Here is a 26611-nt window from a genome sequence, read left to right as displayed (position 1 = left end):
GCCATTGCACTCCAGCCTGGGCGACAGAGCGAGACTCCATCTCAAAATAAATAAATAAATAAATAATAAATAAAAATAAAAATTATTTGAAAAGAATGATAATAGTGATACAAGTTATCAAAACCTCTAGGATACAGCAAAAGCAGTGCTAAGAGGAAAGCTTATAGCACTAAACACCTACATCAAAAAGTCTGGACGATCACAAATTGACAACCTAATGTCACACCTCAAAGAAGCAGAGAAACAAGAACAAACTAAACCCAAATCTAGCAGGAGAAATAACAAAAATCAGAACAGAGCTAAATGAAATTGAAACAAAAAAGTACAAAGGACCATTGAAACAAGAAACTTGTTTTTTTTGAAAAGATAAACAAAATTCATAGACTGTTAGGTTAGTGAAAAGAGAAGAGTCAAATAAGCTCAATTAGAAATGAAACTGGAGGCATTACACCTGACATCAGAGAATCACAAAAGATCATTTGAGACTACTATGAACACCTCTACGCAAACAAACTAGAAAACCTAGGGGAAATGGATAAATTCCTAGAAAAATACAACCCTCCTAGATTAAACCAGGAAGAAATAGAAACCCTAACAGACTAATAACAAGCAGAAAGATTGAATCAGTAGTAAAGAAAAAAATGCCAACAAAAAATCCCAGAACCAGATGAATTCACAGCTGAATTTTGCCAGATATTCAAAGAAGAATCAGTACCAATCCTACTGAAACTGTTCCAAAAGATTGAGAAAGAAGGAATTCTCCCTACATCATTCTATGAAGACAGTAACACCCTGATACCAAAACCAGGAAAGGACATACCAAAAAATAAAGAAAACCACAGGCCAGTATCCCTGATGAACATAGATACAAAAATCCTCAACAAAATACTAGCTAACAAAATCTAACAGCACATCGAAAGGAGAATACATCATGATTAAGTGGGTTTCATTCCAGGGATGCAGGGATGGTTTAACATACACAAGTCAATAAATGTGATACATCACATAAACAGAATTAAAAACAAAAGCCATATGATAATCTCAATAGATGCAGAAAAAGCACTCTATAAAATCTGGCATCCCTTTATGATAAAAACCCTCAACAAACTAGGTATAGAAGGGACTCATATTCATAAAAGCCATATATGACAAACCCACAGCCATCATCATACTGAATGAGGAAAAGTTGAAAGCATTCCCCATGAGAACGGGAGCAAGACAAGGATACCCACTTTTACCACTTCTATTCAACATAGTACTGGAAGTCCTAGCCAGAGCAATTATACAAGATAAAGAAATAAAAGGTATCCACATTGCAAAAGAGGGAGTCAAACTGTCACTGTTCACTGATGATATGATTGTATACCTAGAAAACCCTGAAGACTCCTCCAAAAGATTCCTAGATTTGATAAAAGAATTCAGTAAAGTCTCAGGTTACAAAATCAATGTAACACTGGCATATAGCAACAACAACAAAGCTGAGAATCAGATCAAGAACTCAATCCTTTTTACAACAGCTGCAAAATATACATACATATGTGTCTGTGTGTGTGTGTGTGTGTGTGTATATATGTATATTCCTAGGTATATATATGCACCTAGAATATTCTTAACCAAGGAAGTGAAAGATCTTTATAAGGAGAGCTACAAAACACTGCTGAAAGAAATCATAGATGACACAAGGAAATGGAGACACATCCCATGCTCATGGATGGAAGAATCAATATTGTGAAAATGACCATACTGCCCAAAGCAATCTACAGATTCAATGCAATTCGTATCAAAATACCAATGTCATTTTTTCACAGAATTAGAAAAAACAATCCTAAAATTTATATGGAACCAAACAAGAACCCAAATAACCAAAGCAATCTTAACCAAAAAGAATGAATCTGGAGGCATTACATTACCAGACTTCAAGTTATACTATAAGGCAACAGTTACCAAAACAGCATGGTACTGCTATAAAAGCAGGCACACAGATTAATGGAACATAATAAAAACCCAGAAATAAAGCCAAATACTTACAACCAACTGATCTTCAACAAAGCATACAAAATCATAAATTGGGGGAAAGGACAAATGGTGCTGGGAGAACTAGCTAGCCACATGCATAAGAATTAAATTGGATCCCTATCTCTTGCCCTATACAAAATTCAAATCAAGATGGATCAAAGACTTAAATCTGAGACCTGAAACCATAAAAATTCTAGAGGATAATTGTGGAAAAACTCTCCTGGACATTGGTCTAGGCAAAGAATTCACGACTAAAATCCCAAAGCAAATGCAACACCAACAAAAATAAATAAATGGGACCTGATTAAACTAAAAGCTTCTGCACAGCAAAAGAAATAATCAGCAGAGTAAACAGAGAACCCACAGAATGGATGAAAAATATTTGCAAACTGTGCATCCGACAGAGGGCTAGTATCCAGAATCTTCACAGAACTTAAATCAGCAAGAAAAAAAAATCTTTCAAAAAGTGGATCAATTACATGAATAGACTTTTCTCAAAAGAAAATACATAAATGGCCAATAAACATATGAAAAAATGCTCAACATCCCTAATCACCAGGGAAATGCAAATTAAAGCCACAATGAGATATCGCCTTCCTCCTGCAAGAATGTCTGTTATTAAAAAGTCAAAAAACAATAGATGTTGGCATGAATGTGGTGAAAGGGGGATGCTTATATGCTGCTGGTGGAAATGTAAATTAGTACAGCCTCTACAGAAAACAGCATGGAGATTCCTTAAAGAACTAAAAGTAGATATACTAGTTGATACAGCAGTCCCACTACTGTGTATCTACCCAAAGGAAAGGAAGTCATTATGTGAAAAAGACACATGCACATGTATGTTTATTGCAGCACAATTAACAATTGCAAAGATATGGAACCAACCTAAGTACCCACTGACAGATGAGTGGATAAAGAAAATGTAATATATATACACCATGGAATTCTACTCAGCCATAAAAAGGAACAAAATAATGTTTTTTGCAACAACTTAGATGGAGTTGGAGGCCCTTATCCTAAGTGAAGTAACTCAGGAATGGAAAACCAAATAGCCTATGCTCTCACTTGTAAGTGGGAGCTAACCTATGAGTATGCAAAGGCATACACAATGATATAATGGGTTTTAGAGACTCAGAAGAGGGAGGGTGTGAGAGGAGTATGGGATAAAAAACCATATATTGGGTACAATGTACACTGCTTGGGTGATGGGTGCACTAAAATCTCAGAATTTATCACCATATAATTCATCCGTGTAACCAAAAACCACTTGTACCCCCAAAGCTATCAAAATTATACATATATTATTATTACATAACTCAGTGTAAATTATATAAATTTATAATTATAAAATTCAATATATATAACATGTTATATATTCAATTATATATTCATGTAATTGAATATATATGTTATCTATACTGAATTATATATATGTTATTTCTTCTTTAAATGTTTAAAATTCATTAGTGAAATGATTTAGGGCTGGAGACTTCCTTTTGAGATGCTTTTTAACTAAACTCAATTTATTTAATAGTTATAGAACTCTTCAGATTATCGACTTAATCTTGGTTGAATTTTGGCATTTTTTATTTTTCAAGGATTTTGTTCATTTCATTAAAGTTATGGAATTACGTATTTAGAGTTGTTTATTTCCTTATTATCCTTTTAATGACTGCAAGTTCTGTAGTGTTATACCCTTTCAGCACTGATATTGGTAATTGGGATATTCCTTCTTTTTTTCTGTAGGTCTTGCTGGCAACATTAATTTTATCATTTTAATTGATTTTTTTTTTTTTTTTTTTTTTTTTTTTTTGAGATGGAGTCTCACTCTGTAGCCCAAGCTAGAGTGCAGTGGCCTGACCTCAGCTCACTGCAACCTCTGCCTGCCTCCCAGGCTCAAGCGATTATTGTGGCTCAGCCTCCTGAGTAACTGGGACTCCAGATGCGTGACACCACATCTGGCTAATTTTTTGTATTTTAGTAGAGACAGGGTTTCACCATGTTGCCCAGGATGGTCTCAAAATCCTGAGCTCACGTGATCTGCCCACCTCGGCCTCCGAAAGTGCTGGGATTACAGGAATGAGCCACTGCACCTGGCCTTTTATTGATATTTTATTTTATTTTATTTTAACAACTGGTAATCAATTTATTAAAATAGTTGACTTAAGCATCTGCAATGGTGACTTCCACCTCAACTCCTGGCTCAATACTAATGGAAGTAATCTGCTTAACAATCTCAGAAAGACTGTGCAAGTCAATGAGTCGCTTGTGGAGTCTCATCTGGAAACGATCCCATGTCTTAGAACCTTCGCCACAAGGAGTTTTTCTTGTTGTGATTCTCAAAGTCTTGGTAGGCATTCAAACTGGTCCTTTCACTTTGAGATTCTTTTCCTTTACTCCTCTGATCAAGTCAGCACACACTACAGGGAAATAAGAATCAGGTTTGGCTTGTTTGACTTTTTTATTTTAAATCTCATTGATGTCTGCTCTTATCTTTATTATGTCTTTATTTCTGCTTGTACTAAGCTTATTTTGCTCCTAATTTTCTAGTTTCTTAAATGTATAAATTTAGATTATTGATTTGAAATCTTTCTTCTTTTGTAATATAGGAATATGAGACAATTGATTTCCCTCTAAACATTTCTTTAGCTGCATTCTAAATTTTTAGATTATATTTTTATTTTGTTTGTTTCAAAATATTTTTTAATATCCCTTGAGACTCTTTCTTTACCCATATATTAGTTAGAAGTACATTAATTTCTATGTATTTGGAAATTTTCCATTTATCTTTCTAATACTGACTTCTAGTTAATTCCATATTGCCAAACAACATACTTTGCATAATTTTAACTCATTAAATTAATTAAGCTTTATTACCTGACTCATGATAGGTCTATGTTGGCAAATAGTCCATGAGCACTTGAAAAGAATGTGAACTCTGCTGTTGTTGAATGAGTGTCCCATAAATGTTAATTGAATGTAGTCAGTTGATGATCTCGTTCAGTCTTTCTATATCCTTACTGGTTTTTCTATCTACAAATTCTATCAATTTCTCAGAGAAAAATGTCAATGTCTCTAACTATAATTTTGGATTTATCTATTTCTCCTTGTAGTTACATAGTTTTTACTTCATATATTTTGAAACTATGATGTTAAATGTGTATAAACTTAGGATTGGTATGTCTTCTTGGTTAGTAGAACATTAATCATTATATAATGCCCTGGTAACTTTCTTTGCTCAGAAGCCTCCTATATCTGATATTATTAAAGCCATTTCAACTGTCTTTTGATTGACGTTTGAATGGTTTATCTTTTTCATCTTTCTATTTTTAACCTACTTACATTATTATCCTTGAAGTAAATATTTTGTAGATAGCATATGCTTTTTAGTCCATTTTTACAAGCTCTGTGATTTCATTGGTGCATTTAGACCACTTACATTTAGCTTAATTACTAATATATTGGGATTTAACATTTACTTGTTGTGTTTCTTCTCTCATTTTTGTTCTTCTGCTTTTCTTTCCTGCCTTCTTCTGAGTTATTTGAATTTTTAAAATTACTCTAATGTACTTATCCTATTTTGAATGTATTTTTGTGCTGTTCCTTTAGTGGTTGCTATAGGGTTACAAAAAACATGCTTAACATTTCAGTGTTCTTAAAATCAATATTTTAGCATTTTGAGTGGAATGTAGAAACAATACCACTATATAGGCCCCTTTACCCTTCCCCCTTTATGTTTTAGTTATTACACTTACATACATTAAAAACCCTGTTAGTGGAAAAGCACAATAACTGAAATTTAAAACTCAATCGATATCTTTACAAGTAGATTGAGCCAAGCTGAAAAGAGGATTACTATACTGAAAGATGTATGAGTGGAAACGTCTGGATTGAATCATGAAGAGAAAAAAAAAGATAGAAAATGCAGAAAAGAGCATAAGAGACATATGGAATCTAGTGAAAAGACATAACATGCATGTAATTAGAGACCCAGAAGGAGAGGAGAAAGAGATGGAGCAGAAGCAATGTTTTAAGAAAACTAATGAGTCAATAATCTCTATGAACTCTAAGAATGATAACTGCAAGGAAAAAACACACTTATGCACTTCATAGTAAAGCTGCTAAGAATGAAAACCAAAGGAAGAAAAAATCTTAAAAGATCCAGGATAGAAAGACAAATTATCTTCAGGGAAGTAAATAGTTGGATTAACCTGAGTAAATATTGACTCTACATAACAGTAATAATAAGGTCTTGTGGAGTAAAAAACATATGTGAAATTAAAACACATGGGAACAATAAGACAAAACCAGGATGGGAGGCCTTTAGGGCCCTTACATTGCCTGAAATCGATCAATAATATTTATGATAATCTCTAGTGTTAATGTATGTGGTAATCTTCTATATCCTTGCTGATTTTCTGTCTATTAAAATAATAATAAAAGAATGTGTACCAAATAGGCAAAAAAAAAAAAAAGAGAAAATGGAGTCTTAGAAGATACTTGTTTAATGCAAGAGAAGGTAATAAAGTTAACTAAATAAAAGCAGAACAATTGGTTTGAATAAAAAACAAACAGTAATATGATAGATACATATCCCAATATATTAGATTAGATGTAAGTGAACTAAAACCTTTAATCAAAAGTCAAAGATTGTAAGACTAAATTAAAACAATGGCAGCAGCAACAACAATATGGTTCTTATAAGAGAGAGACCTTAAAACAAGAACAAAAGAATATTGAAAGTAAAAGGATGGAAAATGATATACCATGTAAGTTAACTAAAAGAAAGTTGGTGTACCTATTTTAATAACAGGAAGAAAATAGATTTCAAGGCAAAAAAATTACTAGACAGACATTTCACAATAATTAAGTGTCAATGAAGCAGTGAGACATAAGAATTCTAAATTTGTGAACATCTACTAATTAGCCTCAAAATATATAAGAGAGGAATGGACTAAACCACAAAGAGAAAAAAACAATTCCAACTATGAGTTGGAAATTTTAACACATCTCTGTTGGTAACTGATGGAACAAGAAGATAAAAATCAGTAAGATTTTAGAAAATTTGAAAAAATGTGATTAACAACCATGACCTAATTAATAGTGGCATTCACTGTATCAAAGAATTTCAAAAGCCAAATTTTTTAAGGATCATATGGAATATTTTCCAAAAATGCTGGGCCATAAAGAAGGCCTCAATGAATTTATGAAAATAGAATAAAATAGATCATGTGCTTGATCATAATAAGGTTAAAAAACCAATAACAAAAAGAAAAGTAGGAAAAACCCTAAATGTTGGGAAATTAAAATATATGTATCTAAATAACTCATGGACCAAAGGAGAGTAACAACAAAAATTAGAAAAAAAATTAACTATATAATGAAGATACAGTACATCGCAATTTGTGAAATGCAGCTAAAATCATGCTTTAAGGGAAATGGACAGGTCTTTTTAAGTTTTTTTTTATTATTGTACTTCAAGTTCTGGGATACATGTGAACACGTGCAGCTTGGTTACATAGGTATACACGTGCCAGGGAAATGGACAGTTTTAATGCATATATTTAAAAAGAAAAGCTAAACATTAAATCCATCTTAAGAATATAGAAAAAGAAACAAAAATTAAATACATAAAGGGTAAAAGGAAAGAAGTATAAAGATGAGACCAGAAACCAATGAAAGAGAAAGTAAACATGTAATAGAGAAAATAAATAAGAGTTTATTCTCTGAAAGTCCAGTAAAAATTAGGAAGTCTCTACCAAAGCTTATTTAGAAAAAAGTGAGGAATACAAATTATTAACTCAGTAATTAGGCTACCCAGCTAGTTCAGTCAGTAGAGCATGAAACTCTTAATTCAGTAATTAAAAGGATACTTTATTACAGCTTCACCATAACCCCTTTAAGGGGAGTCTGGGCACAAATCTTAATGGCTTTGGAAAGATAATAAAATCATATTATGACGAACTTTATGCCAAAAATAAATTCACTTGAACAATTTGCTAGATAATCTAACTTGACCAAAAAGGACATAAGAAGAAACAGAACATCCGAATGTTCTACTACATATACACTGTATACATACTACATGTGTTTTAAACATTGAATCTATGATTTGAAACCTTCCAACAAAGAAATCTCTAGTCCAGGAGTTTTCACTAAACATTTAAGGAAGAAATAACATCAATGTTACACAAACTCTTCCAAAGAATAAAAAAATGAGTAAGCACTTCCCAGCTAGTTTTGTGAAGATAGATGCAAAAAAAAAAAAAAGAAAAGAAATTATGAGTTTACTTAAAAATTATATTCAGCAAATTACAAAACCCAAGAACAAAACTTAAATCACTAGTAAATAGAGAAATACAGATGCAAGTAATAACGAAATGTCACTTTATTCAACAACACCTATTTCTAAAGAAGACATAGAGGCAAATAACTCTAACATTGTTGGTGGCAATGTGAAATGTTATGGTTTTATGAAAAGCAATCTGCAAGTGCCTATAAAATTTACATATATATGCCTATAACCTAATAATTTCACTTCTGGGAATCTAGCCATAACATTAAGAGCACTAGTATATAAGGGTATATATTTAAAGACATTTATTGCAGCGTTGTTATTGTGGCAACAAAATTAAAACCTGGAAGTAAAATTAATGCCTATAAATAAGGAGATGGCTGAGAAAATATGGTTCACCCATACCACGGAATATTATATAGCTGTTTTTTTAAAAATGAGACTAGAAATTTACCTTTCACTCTAGAGGGTTTTACCTGAAGTTTTATTGAACAAGGTGTGGAAAAGAGTATATAATATTCCCTCTTTATATTTTTACAAAAAACAACAGAAAACTCATTATGCATTTGTGTGTGTGTGTGTGTGTGTGTGTGTGTCTGCACACATGTACGTGCAATGCAAATGATCACCTCAGCATGGAGAAGAATATGGAAGGTAACATACTGGATTCCCTTTATATACTAGTTCACTACTATGAGTTCACTTGCTATTAAAGAAGGAGGGGAGAAGAAAAGGGAGACAAGATGCTAAATGAAACCAAAAGAAACCTTTATTTCTTTATGTAAAATTGTCTGTGTATGTGCATAAAGAAATTAAATAACTTTAAAAAACAAAGACCAAATAACAACTTTGTAGTCCTTTTATGAAAGATTGAATAATTTAACTTTTTTGCTGCTTCTATCTTTCCGATCATTTCAGACATTTTAAAAAATTTAATCCAGAATTATAAACCCCATTATTTGCTTTCAAAATATATTAATAATTGAGCTGTTTTTTCCCTTTTTTCTTGTACTTTTATTGAATATTTACAACATTTTTACATTTAAAAAGTCTTAAAAATGCTTAGTGCAATAATTATAGCTTGCCTCATCTTTCCTTGCTTTATTTTTTTCATAACACACATTGCCAACTGAGATCTTGCCATATGCTCCTTTTCCTCCTGTTCCCCACACTGGGATGCGCATGCGCCAGGCAGGGACTGGGTCTATTGTTTACCGCTGTGTCTACAGTGCCTGGAGGGGTGTCTGGCAGACAGTAGGTGCTCAGTCAATGCTTGAATGAATTTGTGAATGAATACATTTTCTATTTCAACTTCTGTATATTTGAGTTCATTTCACTTACTCATGAATTTATTTAACACATGTTTAAAGAAGTCTAAATACCGAGTTAGAAATAGGAATAAATGAAGGTAGAAGACATGGTCCATTCCTCCCAAACAGTGTATGTTCCAGTGGGAGAAAAGACCTGAAAGTCAGTGATTGTTTGGAATGATATGATAAAAGTAAGCATAATGTATTCACGGAGTACCGAGGAGGGGCACTTTTCTCAGACTGTTTGGGGGTGCAGGTGTGCAGAAACTTTCAGAACGCAGTCCCCCTGTGAAGGAAGCCAGGGTGGCTGGGGAGGGAATAGCTCCAGGACAGCAAGCAGGGCCCCATGGCAGGAGCCAGGATACCCAAAGGAATTCCACAGGCCACCTGGTTGGAAAGAGCTGAAGGTGAGCAGGCAGGAAGGGCGACGAAGGGCTTCCAGGTCAGCATGACGCTCAGGGTCAAGTGGCACAGGTGTGATTGTCTACTGAGGAATGCAGATGGAATTACAGTAAAAAATATTGTTCTGTTGTCTCTACTAAAGTCAAGTTGGAGGAGAATGGGTCAAGGCAGCTTAGTACTAAATCCTGGACACCCATTTCCAGCAGAGTTTGCTGGGTCAGCCTCTCATCTGAATCATCTCTGGGCTTCTGCGAATGGATTTCTGCCAGTGTTTCTCTAGGGAAGGTGAGATACAAAGCCTTGAGATGCTGCTGCAGGACTCAGTCCTATGGGTTTGCAGAGGACGAGGCAGCCTGAAAGCTTCCAGTGGGATTTTCTTCTCATGTCTGAGTCAGTGATGAGCTAAGAACTCCTCTTCTTTATACAGCAGCCCTATCTATACATCTCGTGTGAATTCTGGCAATTAGTTATAACAGTTTTTTGCTTAGTGCACTAATTCCCCTTTTCCAGCACTCTTGGGATTAGTAATGATAATATCAATAATAACTATCTATTGGGTTATTACCATGGCTTATTTAATCTTCACAAAAATTCTATGAGGCAGTCACTATTATTAGCCCCGTTTCCCAGATGGAGAAACTGAGACTTGGAAGGGTAAGTAGCTTGCACAAAACCTTGCAGCCAGAAGGTGACACAGGTGCATACCGTGACATTCCAGGCTTTACCAACTTACGAAGCCACACTTCCCTTTAATACCCAAATCACAGAAGTCAGAGCACCTGTCCCTTGCCCACTCTGTTTGGACTTCCTCAGGAATATTGGTGTGTTCACGCATTGCCTCCTGTGTTCTTCCCACCCCACTCATCACCTAGCTCTGGAACAATGCATGTTCAATGTGTTGCCTTTGGTAGGCTCAAGATCAGCTACCCTCTAGATACTCCTGCTGTCCTCGTACCAACTCTTTCCCAAATGTGGGAATAGCACCCTCCTGCCATTCCTCTGCTGAAATGAGATTGGGATGTAGAATTTAACACAAGCTGGCTGAAAGGTAGGCTATGACAGGCGGGATTACCACCCAAGGGGTTTACATTGAATATTATCAATGGCTTCCCTCAGAGTCCACGGGCCCAGTATCCTTCATGGGGACCCTCTGCTGCCTTCCTCTTTTCCTGAATTCCGGCCTGCCTTGCTAGAGTAGAGGCTGACCTGCATGCCCTGACCCAGCGTGCTACTTGTCACTAAGGCCATGCCAAAGGAATTGTCCTTCAGTGTGACAGCCAAGGCAAGATCCAGTTGAGTCATATCCCAAGGCCTACAGACAGAAGGCAGTTTCCCTGCCTTAATGCTAAGATCCACCTTCTAAGTTTTCATTTTCCAGCCCTATGATTAACCCTCCATAAGCATGATTGACAATGGAAAATCAGCTTCCTTCAAGAAAACCCCAGCCCCATCCGTGGGAAAACAGTCTTGCCCTTTGGCCCTTAAAAGATATCTGAACAGAAAGTTTCAAGTCCAGACATTTCCCAAATTCTAGATTGTTAGGTCTTGAAAAACATCTTCTGTGACCTATTAATAGTCTGAGCCCAGCCAAAACCCTTTCATTTTCATCCTTCCTCCAGCAACCCTGTTGACCAAGCCTGCACAGGCTTTCTGTCATCTTCAGGGTCCCCTCCAAGATCTGTGACCAAATGCTTGAAGAGTAACATAGAAATACTTTCTGAGAACAAGCAGTATGATACCAAGTAAGACAGCCTAATCCAGTTGTTGTGAAAGAGGCATTCCTTTAAAGGAAGTAAATCTGTCTACAGAGTGCAATTCTGTCCACCCCTCTCCACCTCCACCACCCTCATTCATGATAACCTGTTAACATTGTTATGCGGAGAAACTCAGCTCTTTGGAAATCCATTGCCTTTGCTTTGCTTAGTCAGAAGGGTCATTGCTCAAGAGTGAATCCAAGAACCCACCTTCAGCAACAAAGGAAATCACTTGAACCTTTGATATCATGGCTCTGTTTCAGCTTCAACCCTCCTCATCAGACTATATAAACCCCAGGAACCAATGTTTTCTTTTGAGGACCAAGTTCAGAATGCCTTGACTTTTTCTTCTGCCAACAGCCTCTGCCAGGAGATTTCCGAAGCAGGTGATTTAAGAGCAACAGTAGCTAACATCGCACCAAGCATCCTTCACACGTTCTATATTGTTTTCCAGGAGAATAAAACTCAGTGAGACTGAGTGGTTTGCCTAATGTTCCATAGCTAATAACTAGGAGAACCATTATTTGAATCCAATAAGTCTGATTCTGGTTCCAGCCCTCTTAACCACTTTTCAGGTGGGGAATGAGAATCCAGCCTGGGAATGAGAAGAATTGCAGACCCATCTCCCCTCTACAGCAGACTGTGGGCACTATGGCATTCCCTTGGTGTGGATTGGGGTCAGTATCCCTCCATGGCAATATATAGCCAATATTCAGTATTTAGATGACAGAGACACTGAAACCTGATCAGCCTGAACCTGCAAAATCCTTCCCCTGACTCTACGCTAAACTTGGAGGAGAATGCGGCTCTGTGATGCAGATTCCTCCATCTCCCCACAGTCAAGGAGAGCCAGGGCCAGAGTGTGGTCCCTTTGGGATTCCCTTCTTTCCTTCCTTGCTTTTTTTTTTTTCTTCTTCTTCTTCTTTTTTTTTTTTTGTTTGTTTGTTTGTTTGAGACAGGGTCTCTCTGTCGTCCAGGCTGGAGTGCAGTGGCGTGATCACGGCTCACTGCAGCCTCGACCTCCAGAGCTCAGGTGATCCTTCCACTTAAGCCTCCCAAGTAGCTAGAACTACAGGTGTGTGCCACCACACCTGGCTAATTTTTAAATTTTTTGTAGAGATGGGGTTTTGCCATGTGGCCCAGGCTGGTCTCGAACTCCTGAGCTCAAGTGATCCTCCTGCCTTGGTCTCCTAAAGTGCAGGGATTATAGGCTGACATTGTAATTTCTGTTGGTCTCAGCTCATCTCCCCAGGCTGACATCTGCTACAGATGCTCACTCAACTCAGTGGGCCCTGACATCACTGCAGGCTCATTCCCGGGGTTCCATATCAATAAAGTCTTTGATAGGAGACTACAGGACTAAGTAGAGAGAAGGGATTGGTCAGAGGGAAGAGGTCGAACTGTATCCCAAACTAGTGGAGGTTACCAGCTTAGCTTGGTTCTCTCTGTTTTTCTTTCTTATTAGAGTCACTTCTCGTGTGCATAGGGCTCTCCCAGGGTTCTCTTTCCCCCTTAGTTTGCTGATCATCCTGCTATTTGTGTTGGATGCCGAGGTGGAGTTTGATCACTCTTTGTGGTGTTTCCTAATCCAGGCTCATAAGCCCTATGTTTAACAGGCACTCCTTTGCATCTGTGGTATTTGGTTGAGTAAGTGTATAGGCCCCTTTATTTAAATTATTTTACACAAGAGGTGGCTTTAAATGAATTCAGGTCTTGGATGAATTCTCAGAGCACGAAATATCATTGCAAATGTGATTACTGAACCATTGTTGATAATGTTTTTGAGGTCATAGAGAACTAGAGACGGGCCACAAAACAGAAGATTGACAAATGTTGAATATTTTTCACATAGGCGAGATGGATGGCATGTGGAAATTGCAAACTGATGAGTGTGACATCTCTTACCAATAAGATACCAGAATGGACTACTGAGTAGACAGTTCCTGCACACTAAATCACCATGCATAAACATGGGTTCTCAAGAAACAGCTCATGCCAAATGATCTAGTCTGTTTCTACTTGCTTATTTGAGTCAAGCATCAGGAAGTACTGTAGGCATGGCTCTTCCTGACTACAGTGAGCCATTTGAAGAAGTTTCTTTTGAAATCTTAGTAGATAAAATGGAGAAATGTGAGTTGGCTACTGGTTAATTAGGTGGATTTGTAACTGGCTGAACAACTATACCTAAAGAATATTGATACAATGTTTTTTAATCAACTCACACAAAAGTGTTTATGACATGCTTATCATCAATTACAAATGATGCCAAACTGCAAGGGATAGCTAATAATTTGGATGACAAAATTAGTATTCTAAAGTATTTTGCTAGACTGGAACTTGGATAAGAGATAACAACAACAAAGTGAATGGAGATAGTGTGGAGTTTTCCTTCAGGCGTAAAAAAAAGAAATTGTATAAGCACAGGAAGGGTAGACATGAGTTAGCAGTAATTCCTTGCATTAGTTGGGGATGCCTTTGGCTGCAAGTAACAAAAATACCTGATTCAAGATCGATAAGGCAATTTGTCATCTCCTATAACAAGGAGACAGGCAAAGCAGCTGTGGGTGTGAAAGCTTTACTTCTCTGAGATACTCTAGGCTAGCAGTTGTCAACCAGGGCAGTTTTGCCCTCAGGGGACATTTGACAAAACCTAGAAACATTTTTGGTTGTCATAATGGTAAGGTGGGAGTATGCTATGGCGTTTAGTGGATAGACAGAGATGCCATGGATGCTGCTAAACATCCTACAATGTGCAGGATAACTTCCACAACAAAGAATTCCCGTCCCAAAATGTCAGTAGTTCAAGACTCAGAAGCCCTGATTTACAGTAATTCAGATCTACTGCCTGGAGCCTTCCCTGAAGTCACATGGGGGAAGGGTGGCTAGCTGAGCAAAATTGGGTTTTCTTAGGAAGGAAGAAACGAGGGATGGATATTGGAGAGTCTGCCATAAAGATACTACATTCATATAAAAAATATTTTTAAATTGATTATGAGCCAGGGTCACTGCCAGCCCAGAAAAGATCTTTGTGTGATTTAGAAAAGGCACCCCCCACCCCTTCCTCAGAAACTTGACTGCCATCTGCTGGAAAATTACTGAAGGAAGTATGTAAATCTACAAGGGGTTGTAAATAGAGCCCCCTAGAGTTGTGCCACACATAACCTCACAATAATTTACAGCATCCCTTCTGCGAGTCTAACATGATCCAGCTGTATAAAATGGCTGTCAACGAAGTAGCTTAGGACTTTACAAACAGGAACTATGTGTCCCAACTAAGGAAGGTCAAAATCTCACCATATCCTACATTGGTCACACCACAGCTGGAATTCTTGATAAATTCTTGGTTTCATAGTTGAAGAATATTTTTTTAAGTGACCAAAGAAAGTTGGACTGCAGGAAGAAGTGTCAAGGAGTCATAATACATGAGAAGTATGTGTGGAGGAAGGAAGGAACTGGAGATGTAGAGCTAGTGAAGAAACACTAAAAGTGAACTGGAGTGTTATCTCCAAGTATCTGAAGGGTTTTAAGGGGATAGGGACCAGACTGAATCTGTGTTTCTCCAAAGGGCAAAACTGGGTCCAATGAGTGAAATCATAGACTCATGAGAGATGGCTGGAAGTGACCTTGGTGGTCAACAAATCAAACCCATTTTTCAAACATCCTTCTTACAGTACTTCCGCAGCAGCTACCCTGCCAGCACACCTTCAGTGCAGGGGCAACCCTGTGATCTTTAGGTGATGCTAAAGTGTTTTACGTTACATTGAACTCTGCCTCCTCTGGCTCTCATCCATCATTCCCTGTCTCCTTAGCTGCTCTCTTGTGACAAGTAGGTTTCAGAGACAGATTTGGTCTACATAACGAAGGAAGTTTCACAACCAGGGTTTCCATCCAATGGCTTCAAGTAGAAGATGGAACACCATTGGTCAGGGATCAGATCCCTCGTCTATCAAATGAAAGAGTTAAACCTAGAAGATCTCTAAGTTATTTCCTGCTATCCAAGTGGATTATGGTCTCTGGGCTACAAAAGTAAGAGTTTGATGTTGCTGCCAAGTTTTTCTTCTCATTTCCTCACCCTCCTTGTACACGTTTGCACGATTTGGCACTTGATTTTACCATAATTAATTTAATCAGCCCCCAACTCATGAACCTTTAGAGTGTTTCCAATTTTTCATTATTACAAACCATACTGCAATAAACATTCTTATATATTACTTTGGGGCACTTGTGTAAATATTTTTATAGGTTAAGTTCCCAGGAAAGGAATTGTTGAGTAAAAGGGATAGACATTTCCAACTTAATCTGCCTTAATGATTTGCATTAATTTACCCACACCAATACTGGACAATTGCACTCAATCATTTCTGTCAAACTGAAAAATTTGTATTTGATTTTTTACTTCTTTGATTATTAGAGAAGTTAAGCATTGATTTCTATGAATTGCTCCTCTTCATAATCTTTGTCCATTTTTCTATGAGTTATCAATATTTTCTAAAAGTTATTTATATATTGTGGATATTAATGACTAGTTAAGGTGTATGTATAGTATATTCAAATATTATTTCCAGTTTTGAATATGTCTTCCTAGATCTATTTAGATCTTTTGCTAGAGGAAGATTTTAATAAAATCTGACAATGTTTTATGTTATAAATTTTAGGTTTTAAGTTATGCTTAAAAAGCCATTTCAAATGGAAAATATTATGCAAATATTCTCCAATACTTTTATGGTAAGATGTTTCATATTTAATTACTTAATTAGTTTGAATTTTTAGAATGCAGTGTCAATTTATTATGTACATTTTTTTAAATGAATATCCAAATATTCTGATCCTATTTATTTAAAAAATACCCTCTCCTATTATGATTGCCACTTGGTTACATATTTACTTCCCATTTGTACATGTGTGCATCTATTCTTACACTTTGAATTCTCTTTCATTCAACAACTTACCTTTTTCTGTACTTGTATTATACAATTTTCAATACCGTGGCTTTATGGTACTTTTTGATTGCTCATAGAATAAATTCCCTCGTAATTTTCTTCTTTTACAAAAAAATAGAATTGATTTTTCCTTGGAATTCAATTAAATTAATGGAGCAATTTGGGGATAATTGATATTTTTATACAATTAAATCTACTCATCCAAGAACTTGTGTCTGTTCACTTACTAATTCAAATATTCTTCTATATCTTTGAAGAACATTATTTAATTTTTATATATGTCTTATACATTTCTTTTTAAATCTGTTACTAATTATTTCATAGTTAAGCATACTCTTTGAAGGATTTTATTAAAATTTTCTAACAGGTTTTTGTTGCTATGTAGGAAGCCTATAGAGTTTCATTTTTTTAATATAAATTTAATCCACATGCTTCACAGAACTCAGTTTACATACTTAATGGCTGATTATCTTGGATATATCATTTATTCACATTATCCACAATAATGACGATTTTTCCTTTTTAATTTACTATATGTAGTTCTTTACTGGACTTTTTCATTATTTTGGCTAGAACTTTCAGAACAATGATAAATAATAGCCGTGATGGTAAGCATCTTTGTCTTATTCTTGATTTTGGTGGTGTTTCTAGTGTTTAATCATTAAGGATGATGTTCAATGATTTTATGATACTTTTGTCTATTTAGTAAACTCTCCTTATTCTCATGACTTACTAGGAGAATATAAAAAGGACAAAATTTGAATTTTGCCAAATAATATTTTGGCATCTATTGAAATGATCATTTTTTTTCTTTAGCTATTAATATAAATGTATGGATATCTACTACTGAACCAGACTCGAACTTCTGAAATGCTTAGTCATGATATTTTTATTTCTTAATACATTGTTTCACTGAAATTTTCAATAATTTATTTAGGATTTTTACAGTTCTATAAATTGGTCTATATGTTGGCACCGTCTCTGTCAGATTTTGGTATCAGGGTTAAATTAGTCTCATAAAATTGCTCAGGAAGGACTTCATCTCTAAGTGTAGATAAGAAATATTTGCCCTATGGAGATGTGATAGATCTCACTTATAAAACCATCTGCCCTGAGGTATTTGGAGTGTTAAGTATTTTATTACCTTTGCCCTTTCTTCTGTGATTATTGGTCTTTTAGATCTTCTGCCTTTTCTCGAGCCATTTTTGTGATTTATACTTATATTAGTGGTCATTTCATGTAGAATTTCAAATTTACTGAAATAAATATGTATGTGATATTAAATTTTTAAAAACTCCCTCTACATAAGTAGTTGTATCTTGATATGGTTTGGCTGTGTTTCTACCCAAGTCTTATCTTGAACTATAGCTCCCACAATTCCCACATATTGTAGGAGGGACCTGGTGGGAGATAACTGAATCATGGGGGCAGTTTCCCCCATACTGTTCTCGTGGTAGTGAGTAAGTCTCATAAGATCTGATGGTTTTATAAAGGATTTCCTCTTTCACTTGATTCTCACTCTCTCTTGCCTGCTGCTGTGTAAAACGTGCCCTTCACCTTCCACCATGATCCCATGTAGAACTGTGAGTTTATTCAACCTCTTTTCTTTAAAAGTTACCCAGTCTCAGGTATGTCTTTATCAGCAGCATGAAAATGTACTAATACATGTCTACTTTCTTACTGAGAAAATTACGTATTTGTATTCTTTTTTACTCCTTTTTTCACCAGTCTTAAAAAGTATCTATTTTTTAATAATCTTTTCAAAAGAATTTCACAAGTAGAAAAATCACATCTATTTTGTTCATCTCAACATCCTCAGTGACCTTGTGCAGTGCCTAGACATAGGCACATAATAAATATTTATTGTCAAGGTAAATCAATAGAAACTTGTTTTGATTTTCTGTATCAATCCTATTTTTTTCTCTCTACTGCTTCATTTTTTTCATCTACTTTATTTTGATGTTTGTTGTTTCTCTTCTAGTTTCTGGAATAAAACTCTCAGCCAGTTCTTTTCAAACTTTTATTTATAATAAAATAATTAAACAATGAATTCTACTCTGAGTGTAGCTTTGGTTTCGCCCCATAAGCCTTGATATATCTTGTTTTTTATTATTAATTTTTAAGTAGACAGTAATTTTTTAAATGGTTATCAATGATTTTATTTTAGAAAACCATTTATTTTTATTATTCCTAGGTTTATTGCACTAGAATGGTTTTGGAAATATCTTGAGAATTTTTTTATATAGTTGTACATGATCAATTTTTGTAAATCATTTACAGGTATTCAAAAAGGATTTTTTTCTATGTATTAGGTATGAAAATAGGAGAATACACAAGAAGAAGCAGGTTTGGGAGAAGATAACGTGTCCAGTCTTAACTTATTGCTTTCAAGTTGCCTACAAAAATGACAAAGTGTTGGTGTCAGTACGTGGGGCCACCAGGTGGGTCTGGGGCTCAAGAAAAAGATGCACCTGGGAGTCATTGCTGTGTGTGGTAGTTAAGGCCAACGTACATGAGATTATTCCAAGAACATGTAGAGTGAGAAAGGCTGGCTGCATGGGCAATTGACCACACAGGACCCGTGCTCAGAGGGCATATGCTTGGTTTAATGCTCTGCTGTCGCCATCTTGAATTTCTTAATATTTGTTGAACCATGGAGCCACATTTTCATTTTGCACTGAGCCCTGCTAATTATGTACCAGTTTCTGAGTGTGAAAAGGGCAAAGACAAACTCTGAAGCACCAAGCCCAAAGGGGTGGGCAGTGCAAGAGAAGCCGGGGAGATTACGAGGGATCCCGGTGCCAGGTTGGAGGAGATGTTGGAGAGTTGGGTCATAGGAGTGACAGAGGTCAGGGTCTCACAAGGGCCATGTTATGCAGAAGAGTTGTGGATGAAGAGGTGTGGGAAGCAGCCAGGTTGCACCGTTTGAGGTGTGAAAAGGAGAGGGACATGTAGGCAACAAGAGTGGACAAAACAGACTTCTAGTTTGGTGACGCAGTATGGAGAAAGATTCAGATTCTGACCACTTCTTACACCTTCTGCTGCCACTATTGTAGTTCACACCCCCACGGGCTCCTGTCTGCACTACTACAGCAGCCTCCTGACTCCTCCCTGCTTCATCCTTGCCCCCAGTGGTCACGATGATTGTGCTGAAACTTCAGTCAGATCACGTCACGCCCCTGGCCAAACCCACCAAAGCCTTCTCATCTCAGAAGAACATCACGTCCTTCCTGTGGCCTCTGTGGCCCTACTGGGTCCAGTCCCCATCCCCTGTTGCCTGCTACGCTCCCCTTCACTCACATGGCTCCAGCCACACTGGCCTCCTTGGCTTCTCCCTGCGCTTTCAAACTGCCTCACAGCTTTACCTGGAATGTCCTTCCACCATTCACTCCTTGACCAGCTCCCTCTCTTCCTTGGGCTCTGCTCAGATGTAGCCTCTCCGGGAGCTCCTCCCTGGCCAGCCTGTCCACGCCTGCTCCTCCTTACTGTATTTTCATCACAGCCCTCAACATCACCTGTCTTACAGTGTAGTTACTGGCTTGCTTTTTGTGTTTCCACCCATGGGAGAGTAGACTATTGGCTTTGCTCACAGTTTGTCTGTTTTGATGCTCTTGTAGAAGGACAGTGGCCCAGGAGGATATCAGCAGCTATGTGGACCCTATTCCCAAGCCAAAAACTATGATATCTTGTCTAGTAATGAGAGAGAATATGCATTTATTTATCTGTTTGTGTATACACCTCTTTGTTTCACAAAAGGATTTAAGGCAGTTTACAAAGATGCATAAAATTCAGCAGGACGACATAAATTAGAAGCAGGTGAGAAAGAAAAAAATGTAAAAGCAAGAGTAAAGCCATAAAATGGAGCCAAGGATGGGACTAATACAAAATAAACATACCATAAACTTTGATCCATTTGCTAGGGGTGGGCCACAAATTTGGCTCTAAAATTTCTAACAGCCAGTGCCAAGATGAAACATGATCAACTGCACAATTCCCAGGATCCTCAAGATTAAAGCAAACCACTAGCCCAGGAGAAATGCATACATTCCTGGTGTCCCAGAGAACAGAAAGAAATGGCTCCTTAACCCCTCCCAGAGATGACAAGGGAGAAGACAGTGAGCAATTTGCTCAGAGGCCTCTTTGCAGCAGACACAGCCATGAGCTTTGTTTCTTACATTTCTTAGCCAGGCTTATGGGAGTCTGACTAATGTGAAATGCAGTTATTTGGTGGGCTAGGGCTCAGGGTTCTGTCCAGCCGTAGGAGTGCCTGAGCAACTGGTGGAGGATGTAATCTACAAATGCTGTCTTTTTTTTTTTTTTTTTTGAGACAGAGTCTTGCTCTGTCACCCGGGCTGGAGTGCAGTGGGGCAATCTCGGCTCACTGCAGCCTCCAACTTCCATGTTCAGGTGATTCTCATGCCTTAGCCTCCCGAGTAGCTGGGACTACAGGGTCACGCCACCATGCCTGGCTAACTTTTGTATTTTTTTTTAGTAGAGACAGGGTTTTACCTTGTTGGCCAGGCTAGTCTCGAACTAGCCTGACCTCAAGTGATCCACCTGCTCCGGCCTCCCAAAGTGCTGGGATTACAGGTGTGAGCCACTGCGCCCAGCTCAAGTAATGCAGTCTAAGGAGAGCGTCTTTAGGCCAAGTTTCAGGCCGATATTGGGGGACTGTGGGTTCTCATGACTGGCACCCTGACTGTCATGAGAATATGGCAAGACTAGGTGACATAGCTTTGTTTGAGATCCACTAGATGTCAAACTGCAAAGAGGTTGGACATCCCCTAGGAAAAATGAAGCAGGTCTAACAGGGTCTTGTTCCCGCTCTCAAGATGAGCAAGATTCTTCCCAGAAAACAAGACCAAGATTCTAACAAGACCAAGATTCTTCCCAGGAAATAATGATGAGCCCAGTGCGATAGAGTGACTTCAGCCTGGGAACATTTTAAAGCAGACCCAGACAAACACCTACCTAATTTGTGTGTGTCAGTAAAATCTCCTTCCTGCTGTACCTTCCAAGATAAACCATTTGTGAAACACATGCCAAGTTAACCAAGAGGAGACCTGTGTGGGATAATTAACTGTCGTTAAAAGCCAAAGGACAGCCACCAAAAATAATGACTTTGCTGATAGAGTATTTGATCTGAAATCTTTCTTTCTGGCAATAATTAAATAGCAGGGCCAGCTGTGTCCTGGGATTGAAAACTGAAATCAAGCTTCTCCAGAAAATCCAGACTGCAGGCCTGTGGGAGAAAGAGCAGAGCCATCGTGGCCCCTCCCCAGGCCCGCTCCCCACCCCTGATAAGGATCCCAGCCACCTCCCTGCTTCCCTGGGGTGTTGAAAGGCTCCAAGATAGCAAAGTGCCCCTCCTCTGAGATCCTGGGAAGGAAAGTGCTAGGCAAATAAGAAACATGGCATAGGACAAAGAGTAGCTGGAAGACTGGAATTGCAAGGAGGGCTCTGGGCCTCTCAGTTCAGAGCCCTGGCTCCTGAAAACAGGATCTCAGCTCCATGGCCAAGTCAAAGCAGTGGGTTGGCAGCCTTTCTATCTTCCCCAAATTTTCCTTGACACAGATTAAAACATCCTGGCAAATCCACAAATACTGAGCACAGTCAACGACCAAAGTCCAGTACATCAATGTCCCCAAGAAGTGGCCTGCTTCCCTCCTGGCCACCTAGCAGCTTCCTCGCTCTGTGAACCACTTCTCGACCTCCCAGCCTCCCTACACTCCTCATACCTCTTTCTTTTACCTCAATGATACCTGTAGCAGAATTGGTCCCTATAGAGAGAGGTCAGTCCTAGCCCTGTGGGCTACATCCTCTGGCCTCCCTGGCCCCCTGAACTTTGATCTGGCTGCCTTTCTCCATATTCACACCCTCTTACTTGTTCTCTAGGGTTAGTCATAATAACCCCTCATGTTAACGGGGCAGGAGATCACCTTAGATCTGCCCCACAACCCCAAGAAGGTGAGTGGTTGGAGACTAACTATTATCTCAGTTTTACAAATCAAGAAATGGGCTCAGAATCATCCCATGGTTTTCCCACAGCCGGACCACAGTGTCCAGGCAGGGAGCAGAACTCACAACTCCAGGCTCCCAGCCTATGAGCCGCCACACCCATCTCCAAACCCAAAACCAGCCACAACCAGCCACTGGCTCCAGGACAAGTCATCCTTGCCCAGTGAGGGCAACTGGAGTACACAGTATGCAGGTGTGTGTGAGGGGCAGCGGCCAGGAGGTGGGGAGGGCTTTCTGGTGTTCCATCACTTCCGTAGCTCCTGCTTTATGGTATCAGGAAATGACCCAGCCAGAGGGAACCCACGAGTTCCCCCACTGCAACCCTTCACTTTACAGATGGGGAAACTGAGGCTCAGGATCCTCAGTAGAATGCCCACTACACGATGGGAGCTGGGCACCAGCACCCCTAGGTGAGCACTGCGGGGCCAGATTCTCACTTGGCCACACACCATGCACACACCTCCCCTGCCCCTCGAGTTCTTCTAAGCCACCCTGACAAGGCCTGGCCGTGGGTTCTTTTGGAAAGAGCACTGGACTGCGCACTGGTAGCTCCCCCTTCCAGGCCTCGTTTGGCAGCTGACCCTCGGGGTGACCTTGAGCCTTTTCTCTAAAATTTAAGAGCCCGTTCTCAGCCTTTCCCACAGAGGGCTTGACCTCAAGAAGCTGATCAGACTCTGGCTTAATGTTTATTCTAGGATTCCAGGACTTCCTTCAAGAAAGGAGTACTCTCCTTGAACAGACAAGCTGTGGCCGGGTGAGGTGGGAAGCCACGGAGGGCAGAACTGGAGGAGTGAGGGCTGGATGGCGGTTGGAGGTGGAGGCGGGAAGCCTGCCTGGAAGGAGGGGTAAAGCTCTGAGGAGGAGGAAGAGCAGGTGCCCCAGGCCAGGGAGAGGGCAAAGAACAGGTTCTGGCCCATTTGGGGCTCCATGAGGCTGCAGCCCAGCCCAAGGCCCTGAAGTCCTAGGACATCCAGTCCCTTCATTCCCCAGCTGGAAAAGCCGAGGTCACCTTTAACTCGTATCAAGTTTGAATGGTCCTGGCCAGACACTTTGACACACAGGGTCTCCTTGCTGCTCCACAGCCTACTTGTGCCAGGGGATTTATATTCCTATATTGAAGACAAGAAAACTGGGGCCAGATAAGTAAGGTCAGAGCAGAAGTACAGCAGCAGCAGGGATTGCAGGGCCTGGCCAGTGCTTTGTCCTCTGTGTAGCCCTTGGCCCCAGCACACCCTGTCATGACCAGATCCCATGTCTCTGGACTGATGAACACAAATGCGTAGCTCATGAAGAGAGCCTAGGAATCTAAGGCTGCTCCCAGCCAGGGAATCAGAAGTATCCTGCCCTAAATGTCAGTATTTCATGTTCAACACTCAACTCATCCATGTGCTACTCTTTTTATTCATTTCACTCATCAAGCAAATATGGATTTAGCTTCTTTTGTGTTCCGGGCACTGTGCGCCACTGGAGTTTCACAGTGTGTTTAGGGCATGGGCTTTCACATGTCATCACTAAGGTGCACTCGAGCACAGCTGGAATGTCTGGGGGGAAGCTCTGTACCTGAACCCCCATCCCCTCCTGAGAAGCTGTATCCTCTGCCTGACTCTATCGAGGTGAGGGGTGGAGGCTGTGGGAGTCAAGGAGGAGGAGGGAGAGAGAAAGAGCCTGAGAGAGCTGTAAAAGTGAGGCAGTAATCACTGGAGAAGTTCTCTCCATCATTAAAGAGGATCTTAATTAAGGTCCCTGAAACAGACACCCCAAACAAGCAGCAGCTGTGGGAACCAGGCCTGGGAGGGGGAGCACAGCCGCCCAGGGGTGCTGGGTGTTACTGGCCAGCGCCTCACCTGTCATTAGGGAGTGGGAATTCACCCCACATCAAAGCCAGCCAGGAAGGAATGTGACAAATGCCATTCACCTTCAAAACAGTGATGAAAATAAATGCCAAAGACTGCCAACCATTGTGTGCGAAAACTCCTCAGGCAGAAGGCCTAGCCCCAGAGAGAGGTGAGGTGTGTCCAGCTGAGAAGCAAAGGAGAGATGCCTGGGTCTGGGAACAGAGCCTTCCCTAGACTGTGGCCGCCCGGACCTGGACACGCCTCTCCTGGCCATTGGCCTTCAGTTTACCGGGTGCTAAGACCCTGGGAAATCCCTTTCTCCTACTGTCCCATCACTCCGGGATACCTTAACGTGGTTGCTTTACTCTGCTGGTGCTTAGGGAATCGGAGGACATCCTGGGTGGAGTCTCTGCCACCCTTGAAGAAGGACACCGTCATGGCCCATCTTGGACCCCCTGACTTTCCTCTTCTGGGAGGCAGTTATTTTCTCTTTGTTGTTTATAATATGGATAATCCCTGACCAAAAATAAATAGATAAATAACTTCTGAGTCCGGGTGCTTCGTTACGTATGACGTAATCCAGAATTCGAGAGAACGGGGGCAAGTTGACATCTCAAGATGAGTTTATGGCTGATGCGGGCAGGGGTTAGCCAGTGGCACCGGGCTGGTGGCATGAGGCGGCAGAACTCTTTTAGTGCCAAGCTGTGTCCACACATACATTGGGTTAATACAGGGAACTGTTCATCTAGGAGTCTTTTGGAGCCTCCCTTTAGCAGAAAGCAGAGAAATCATGGCCCAGAGACTAAGAGACAGAAGCAGGAGCAAAGAGAGATCCAAAGAGAGTTGGGGAGGCGGATGGGATGCATCAGCCACAGAGTAGTGTTTACTGAGACACCTGTGTTTCCCAAATAGCTTTCTCCTGCCGCTTGACCTCCAAACCCAACACAAAGAGGCCAGCCTCTCCGCTTCTACCCCCACCTTGAACTTCAAATCCTGTGAGCTTCCCAGGGCAAGTTCAAAGCAAGGTCCAACAACCCCTCCCATTCCTCAGGAGCAAGTGTGGCTGAGGCTCCATCACCGCCTTCCACCGGGGAGGACCCTGAGCTCCACAAGGCAGCAAAGCAGGTCTGTTTTATGGCCTCTGAAGAGACTTTGTCATACTGTCACCTCACTCTGACCAGACTTCAGTAATCTCGGGGGAATGGGGAGGGGCCCTAATCCACCTTGGGCCTACTTCATATCGATACCAAGGGCCAGGGGCATTCAGGGAGCCATGTGGACTGGAAAGGCCAGAAAAGGCATCCTGGTGGAGGGGGCATGTGATCTGGGCCTTGAAGGGTGGATAGGAGTTGAAACAGAGAAGAGAAGACACCCTCTGCAGTGGCACCGCAGGGCCATGAATTGGTGGTAGGGGAGACAGTCGATAGGATGAAAGCCATAGGCTTGAGCCACAGTGGATAGGATGAAAGCCACGTTGGAAGAACAGCTGTGTGGCCCTGCAGTCAGAGGCTGCTCTGGGTTGGGGAGGACACCGTGGAGATATAAATCAGGAAACAAGACCACAGGGATTGCACTAGGGGGTGGCATGCCCAGAAACTGGGGCATCTCCCCTTCAGGACCACATCTCTCCTTGTGGTCACTGAGACACCTTGAAGTGTCTCAAGTGGGACACCAGACCATCCTCCGCTGCATTAAGCATAAGGGAGGCATGAGGTGTGATTTGGCTGCAGCATGCAGGCTATAAGTCTGACCTAAGGAGGAACTTCCTGACTGGGAAAGTGTGAAAATCTCATACAAGTTAAAGATGATCTTAGAATCCTTTGCCCTGAAGGCTTTTAACAAGACCCTTGTCTGCTAACTGCTGGATCCCACTCCCCACCTGTGAATTGCAGACCCTTAGTTTCCAGGGAATGGGACTTGGAAAGGTCAGAATTTGGCCTCTCTGCCACTTTCACAATAATAACAAATAATTATGATTATGGCAGCTGCTGACATTCTGTGTTCCAGACACTGTTCAAAGTGCTCCAAGTGCGTCAACTCT

Source organism: Macaca fascicularis, chromosome 13 (assembly GCF_037993035.2).
Source record: "Macaca fascicularis isolate 582-1 chromosome 13, T2T-MFA8v1.1".
Lineage (NCBI taxonomy): Eukaryota > Metazoa > Chordata > Mammalia > Primates > Cercopithecidae > Macaca > Macaca fascicularis.
Note: the sequence above shows the minus strand (reverse complement) of the source record.